We start from the raw sequence: 7,631 nt of genomic DNA, 5'->3' as shown, positions 1-7,631 counted from the left end.
GTAAAGGAAAAGGAAGAACAAGAAAGAGGTATTGAAGGTAGAATTCCCGGATAGGAGAAAGTGAAGCAAACTCGGGTTTAAAACCAAATACGTTGGCCATAGAGAAGGAAAAAATGATATATACGCACCTAATATTCATATATTAAGATATGTATCGTGCCTGATGCGATTTTCTTAAATAAAAAGATGAAATGCAGCACGGCTTAGTGGAAAGAGCACGAGCTTGGGAGACTGAGGTCATGGGTTCTCATCTCATTTCCGCCACTTATCAGCTATGTGACTTTGGGCAAGTCACTTCACTTCTCTGGGCCTCAGTAACCTCATCTGCAAAATGGGGATTGAGACCGTGAGCCCCACGTGGGACAACCTGATTACCCTGTATATCCCCCGTTGCTTAGAACAGTGCTTGGCACGTAGTAAGCGCCTAACGAATGCCATTATCGTCAAATGATGTTAACACTGTGCGTGGAAGTGTAGAAGTCGTTTGAACTGTATCGTACTCTCCCAAGTGCTTTGGTTAGTGTGCTGCACGTCTTATTTGCTCAATCAGTAGTGTTGATTGGTTGATTGTTTTCTAAAGGTAATAAAGGCTGTCACATGTCACTCTCTGGACAATCTTTTATCAGTTTACCAGGTAGTCTGTGTCTACACCCAAATATTCAAATTTAATCAGTCTGGTAGCCCATAGGGTTTCAAAAGCATTCAAACTATGCGAAGCTGCGTGGCTCAGTGGAAAGAGGACGGGTTTGGGAGTCAGAGGTCGTGGGTTCGAAACCCGGCTCTGCCACTTGTCAGCTGTGTGACTGTGGGCGAGTCACTTCACTTCTCTGGGCCTCAGTTCCCTCATCTGTAAAATGGGGATTAAGACTCTGAGCCTCACGTGGGACAACCTGATGACCCTGTATGTACCCCAGCCCTTAGAACAGTGCTCTGCACATAGTAAGCACTTAACAAATACCAACATTATTATTATTATTAATAATAATAACAAAAATTAATGAGCATTTACTGTGTGTACAGCAGACAGCCCTATTTATGGAGTGCTTACTCTGCGTAGACCACTCTACTAAGCGCTTGGGAGAGTACAATAAAAGAGACATGGTCTCTGCCCACAACAAGTTTACAGGCCAGAGACCATGCTAAGCACTTGGGAAAGTACGACGCAATAGAGTTGGTGAACAAAAACCCTGTCTCCTGTCTACAGGGGGAGATGGACATTAAAATAAAATGCAGATAGGAAAAAAGAGAGAATAAGGTTACCTGCGTAACTGCTGGGGGGTCCGGGCTGAATATCAAAGTGTTTAAGGGGAACACGGCCACGTGCGTAAGTTACGCAGAGGAGAGGGTGGGTGGGGAGAGTGAAGGGCCAATCTGGGAGGCCTCTTGGAGGAGATGTAAGTTTTGGAGGGAGGGTTTAAAGGGGGGAGAATGGGGGGGTGCTCAAATTTGGAGAGGGAGAGAGTCCCAGGCCAGAGGGAGGATGTGGACGAGAAGTTGGCCGAGAGATAGAGGAGAGTGAGGTCCAGTGAGTAGGTTGGCGTTCAATGATTCTGTTTAGTTGCCATTGTTTTTACGAGATGTTCTTCCCCTTGACTCTATTTATCGCCATCGTTCTCGTCTGTCCGTCTCCCCCGATTAGACCGTGCGCCCGTCAAAGGGCGGGGACCGTCTCTATCTGTTGCCGACTTGTTCATTCCAAGCGCTTAGTCCAGTGCTCTGCACATAGTAAGCGCTCAATAAATAATTTGGAATGAATGAATGAATGAACAATGAGCAGAGTGTGTGAGTTGGGTTGAAGTAGGAAATCAGGAAGGTCAGGTAAGAAGGGGAGAGTCGAGTGTCTTACCATACTATGCGCTTTAGCCAGAAAGGAATAGCAGAGGCCGGGAAGGTGATCGTATGCACGTATGCGTCACTGGACACGGTGAGTACTCCGACATGAGGCTTCCTTTAGGAGGGATTCCGTGAGACTCAAATGTCCGAGTTAGGGGGCTGATGATCCACGTCTCCTGATTCCGGGCCTGTGCTCTTTCCGTTATGTTACCCGGTCTCCTTATTGTTCCTTATCATTTTAGCCAGGAGATTATGGATGGGACCGATTCAGCGGTCAGGAAAAATCAGTCCTGAAGACCCCCACGTAACGGCTGATCGATCGAGCCATCGTATCAGTCCCTTTAGACTGTGAGCACGTTGTGGGCAGGGATGGTCTCTCTTTATCGCTGTACTGTACTACCCTAGCGCTTAGTACGGTGGCCTGCACATAGTAAGTGGTCAACAAATACGATTAAATGAATGAATGAATGGAGTGCTTACTGTGTGCGGAGCACTCTACTAAGTGTACAATCTACAGAGTTGGTAAAATTGTTCTCCACTCACAACATAGAGGATGCCTATGAGAAACACCGAGGGAGCTATAATTTGTCACTTTTAGTAAAACTTTAATGTCTCCCCTCACCCGCCAGCCTCGAGAATATTGTTTTTTTCTTGTTCAGGTTAAGTAAAGCATAGATAACGTTTCTTTCTTCCATGTCCCTTTTCTTCGTCGCTCCTCTCTTTGAATCATTTTAGTATCTGCCTCCCCTACTACATTGCCAGCTCACTGAGGGCCCGGATGAAATCTGTGTTTTGTATTATAAGTCTCCCAAGAGCTTAATAGACCAAAGTGCTTAATAGATTGTCTATATGATAGATGCTCCATAAATACCAGCGATTGCTTGAGTAACTGATCGGACACTGAATTCACTCCTCGCTCTGAAGATCTGATCTCAACAAAATATGCAAATGCCAATAATGAAAACCTGCATTCTAGGTAATAAATTGCTTTTGGAGTTAGCGTGGACATACGGAGAATGAATAATGTTCTCTGCATTTTATCATCTCATTTTTACCTACCTTTCATACGATTTTTTTGGCAAGCTATTTGCCTAAATATGCATTTTGACCGTTTTGTCATCTAAAAAATTGAATTTCAGGGCATAGTGAAATGCCAAGGGGTAACTGTTGTTGCCTCTTTATCCTTGCACTGAGGCACTGCTGGCCTTTAGGCCGCAGGACAGATTTATTTGTGATTCTGATTATATGAGAATGAGAAAAGAATTGTCTGGTCAGGATTGCTATTCTAAGTCTCCCCCCGGCTACCACACTTCCCTTGGTTTGTTTGATTATTGATGGAAATAATCAGGGCTTGTTTAGGTTAGTTAGGCTTCGAGCTTCTCAAGTGATGGCAGTTCTACTGTGGGAGACGGAGATGAGGCGATGAGGAACTTCAGGGGTGGATGGGAGAAAGCAGGTATTCATCTTTCCCTCCCTCTCGTTCCTTTCCTCTCTTTACAGGAAAAAGGGCATTGTCATTCATTCGGTAGTATTTATTGAGTGCTTACTATGTGCAGAGCACTGTGCTAAGTGCTTGGAATGTACAAATCGCTAACAGATAGAGACAGTCCCTGCCCTTTGACGGACTTGAAGTCTAACTGGGGGAGGGGGACAGACAAGAACCATAGCAATAAATAGAATTTTGTTCTAATAATAAGAATACTACAAACTGTGGTATTTGGAAAGTGCTTACTACATATCAGGCACTGTACTGGACCCTCAGGGAAGTTGTAAGATAATGGGGTTGGACAGGCTCCCTCTCTGAGTCCCCATTTTACAGAAGAGGGAACTGAGACACAGAGAAGTGAAGTGACTTGCCCAAGGTCACACTGCAGACAAGCAGCATGGCCAACGGAGAAGCAGTGCGGTCTAGTGGATAGAACATGGGCCTCGGAGGCAGAAGGAGCTGAGTTCTAATCCTGCCTCTGTCACTTGTCTGCCGTGTGACCTCGGGCAAGTCACTTCACCTCTGTGGGCCTCAGTTACCTGGCCCGTAAAAACGGAGATTAAGACTTTGAGCGCAGGGACTGTGGCCAACCTGACTTGCTTGGATCTCCCCTAGTGCTTAGTGCAGTGCTTGGCACGTAGTAATCACTGAACAGATGTCACAATCACTATAAAGTGGCAAAGGCAGGTTTAGAACTCAGGGCCTCTGACCACACAGGCCCGGGCTTTTTCCACAAGGCCAAGCTGTCCAGCGTGACTCAGTGGAAAGAGCCGGGGCTGAGGAGTCAGAGGTCATGGGTTCTATTCCCAGCTCCGCCACCTGTCAGCTGTGTGACTTTGGGCCAGTCGCTTAACTTCTTGGTGCCTCAGTTCCCTCATCTGTGAAATGGGGATTAAGACTGAGAACCTCAGTGCCTCAGTTCCCTCATCTGTAAAATGGGGATTAAGACCGTGAGCCTCATGTGGGACAACCTAATTACCCTGTATCTCCCCCAGGGCTTAGAGCGGTGCTCGGCACATAGTAAGCACTTAACAAATACCAACATTATTATCATTATTATTATTTTGAACATCACTGCTGTGGCGAGGGTGAAAGGCAGAACTCTGACTGGACCAATCAGAAATGGTGACTCAGACGTCTCATCACCGTTGCTAAATTCGGCCAACTCCTGAAATCCCAGGCTTCCTGTTGGAAGACTTTAAGTTTACCCACGTCCAAGGTCAAAATCTGGAGTTGTAATCGAATAAAACTTCATGACAGAATCAACCGAGTCCCATTGCCGTGCTTGGTCTGCCTCCAACATTAAGACGTGTCTTAAAGAAGGAAACTTGTTTTGGGAGCCGGGTTGGATCATCCAGAGTTGATTTAGAAGTCTCTTACATGCTCAGGCTGACCCACCATAAATAGAACTATCCCCGGTGTTATTTTTCCTCTTCATTCAAGGTAAATGAAAAGTGGTTTGATTTCTTCAGGAGAACCCACATCTCCTGAAGAAAGGGTAAATCCTACGTAGGATCCATCACTCTGTGATATTTATTTAGTGCTCACTGTGGGCAGAGAACTGTACTAAGTGCCTGAGAGAATAATTTGCAGCCAAGCTGGCAGACACATTTCCTGTCCTTACACAATGAGTTTACAATCTAGAGGGGGAGACAGACATTAATATAAATAAAATAAATTATGAAGATAAGTGCATAGATGTGGGGCTGAGGGAGGGGTGAATAAAAGGTGCAAATTGAAATGCAAAGGTGTCACAGAAAGGAGTGGGGGAAGAAGCAATGGAGGCATAGTTCATTCATTCAGTGGTATTTATTGAGTGCATATTATGTGCAGAGCACTGTACTAAGCGCTTGGAATGTACAAATCGGCAACAGATAAGACAGTCCCTGCCGTTTGACGGGCTCACGGTCTAATCGGGGGGGACGGACAGACAAGAACAATAGCAATAAATAGAATCAAGGGGATGAACATCTCATTAAAACAATAGCAATAAGTAGAATCAAGGTGATGTACATCTCATTAACAAAATAAATAGGGTAATGAAAATACATACAATTGAGTGAATGAGCACAGTGCTGAGGGGAGGGGGAAGGAGAGGGTGGGGAGCAGAGGGAAAGCGGGGGAAAAGAGGGCTTAGCTAGTTGGGGAAGGCCTCTTGGAGGAGATGTGGCCTTCCCTTATGGCACTGAAGGATCGAGAACCACTGGATTGGGAAAGGTATTTATTGAGTGCTTACTGTGTGCAGAGCACTAGGCTAAACTCTCTGGAGAGTACAAACGAGTCATAGACACGTTCTTTGCCAATAAAGAGTTTACAGTCTAGAGGGAGAGACAGATAGTGTAGCCTCACCGGCCCAGCCTGCTTGATTTGCTCCCATTTCCCAGGTGTTCCGAGTTTTGTGCTAACAAGGGAGAGAGGTGAAAAAATCGATCCTGTCAATTAGTGACCACCTGGATTAGCCCCATTTCCTTAAGGAACCAATCCCTGCTCAAAGGAATAATGAAAAACAGGTGCAGAGGGCCAGGATGATTAAGGCACCATCTCTGAGGGTGATGAAGGTTAGGAAGGGCCCAGTTCTAGGGAGAAGCAATGTGGCCTAGTGGAAAGAGCCTGGGTCTGGCTTCTAATCCCGATCTCGCCACTTGTTCTGGGTAAGTCACTTTACTTCTTTGTTCCTCAGTTCTCTCTTCTGAAAAATGGGGATTCAATCCCTGCTCTCTTTCCAAATTAGACTACGAGCCCCATTTGGGACAGGGAATGTGTCTGGCCTGATGTTCTTATACCTACCCCAGTGCTTAGTACAGTGTTCTATAGTAGGTACTTAACAAATGCTGCATTTATTATTATCATCGTTATTATTTTGAGATTGTGGTTGATAAGAGTTTACTGATTCCTGGGACGTGAAGCAATCAACTAAGGTGGCCTGTCGATACCGATAACTTAGAAAGCATCTCCAAATGTACTTTGGGTGTAGGAAGTTTTCATTGGTTATTGCCTGGTTTCCCAATACCATCATCGCTTCTTTCTCCCTCTCTCCTTATGTCTGTGAGAACCAAATATCTGTCCACTGATGTGCACAAAATCTCCACGTAATTGACTGATCAATAATATTTTTGTCCGGTGCCCTGCATTAACTATTTGGGAGAATATAGTCCAAGAGAGTTGGTAGATATGATCCTTGCCTGTAAGGTGCTTACATGGTGCCTAATATTTCTGTGGAGGAACTTCCTTTTTCTGTTGTTTTTAAATTTTTTTTAAGTATTTACCGTGTGCTAAGCACTATACTAAGTTATAGGGTAGATATAAGCAAATCAGGTTGGACATAGTCCCTGTTCCACACGGGGCTCACAATTTAATCCCCATTTTACAGACAAGGTGACTGATGCACCGAGAAGTGACTGGCCCAAGGTCACTCAGCAGGTAAGTGGCGGAACTGGGATTAGAACCTGGGTCCTTTGACTTTCAGGCCCATGTTCTTTCCATTAGGCAACACTGCTTTTCATGTGCAGAACACTGTACTAATACTTGGAAGAGTATTCATTCATTCAATAGCATTTATTGAGCGCTTACTATGTGCAGAGCACTGTACTAAGCGCTTGGAATGGATAAATTGGTAACAGAGACAGTCCCCGCCCGTTGACGGGCGCACAGTTTAATAATAAGAGTACAATACAACAGAGTTGGTGGACATGTTCCCAAACAAATCTAATTATCAACCAGGGGGACTGAATATATTTAAGAGCTTCTGAGGTTTCGTTTCACTTTTTCTCTGGCTTCTTGGGGAAACTCTCTTCATGTAGATTATAAACTCCTTCTCCAGTCTATAAGGTCCTTGAGGGCAGGTGCTGTGTCTTTCAACACTATTCAGCTCTCCCGAGATCTCAGCACGGGCTTAGTAAATACCGTTGATCGATGAATTATTCGGGGAATTTTTGCACGTTAGGACAGAGATTCGGTGCTCACAGACATGTAGAGACACAGAGGAAGAAAGGATTAATACTAGCAAAGCAGGCAATAATCAAAGAAAACTTCCTACACCCAATGTGCAATACATTCTGTGTGAAAATTTTTCAAGCCTCCTTAGTTGAGGACAAATGTTTCTGTCTACCTCATGGTGCATTTATTCACCGATCGGGTCATTATTATATTAAGAAAGATTTACCCGATCCCTAATTCCCTCTCCCTGATGCTCAGCCACAGTTGTAACTGAAATTAAGATCATACACGGATATTCCAGGAACCTACAGACTATGTTGGTATTTGGGGGGGGGGGGCATTGGGTTTTCTTTTACAATTTTGACATATTATTTTT

At 44.7% G+C, this 7,631-nt stretch overlaps 1 long non-coding RNA gene across 1 annotated transcript in view; it reads left to right on the top strand.

Annotated features, from left to right (window-relative positions):
* The first annotated feature begins 5,932 nt into the window (after nucleotides 1-5,932).
* Nucleotides 5,933-7,631, top strand: part of LOC120638738 — a 396,554-nt gene continuing 394,855 nt past the window's right edge. Inside the window, exon 1 of the long non-coding RNA XR_005660637.1 lies at nucleotides 5,933-5,970. This is a non-coding gene — a long non-coding RNA (uncharacterized LOC120638738). The remainder of the gene's footprint in view (nucleotides 5,971-7,631) is intronic.

The sequence above is a fragment of the Ornithorhynchus anatinus genome, chromosome 12, assembly GCF_004115215.2.
Source record: "Ornithorhynchus anatinus isolate Pmale09 chromosome 12, mOrnAna1.pri.v4, whole genome shotgun sequence".
NCBI classification, from domain to species: domain Eukaryota; kingdom Metazoa; phylum Chordata; class Mammalia; order Monotremata; family Ornithorhynchidae; genus Ornithorhynchus; species Ornithorhynchus anatinus.
Note: the sequence above shows the minus strand (reverse complement) of the source record. Positions and strands in the feature narration are given on the sequence as shown.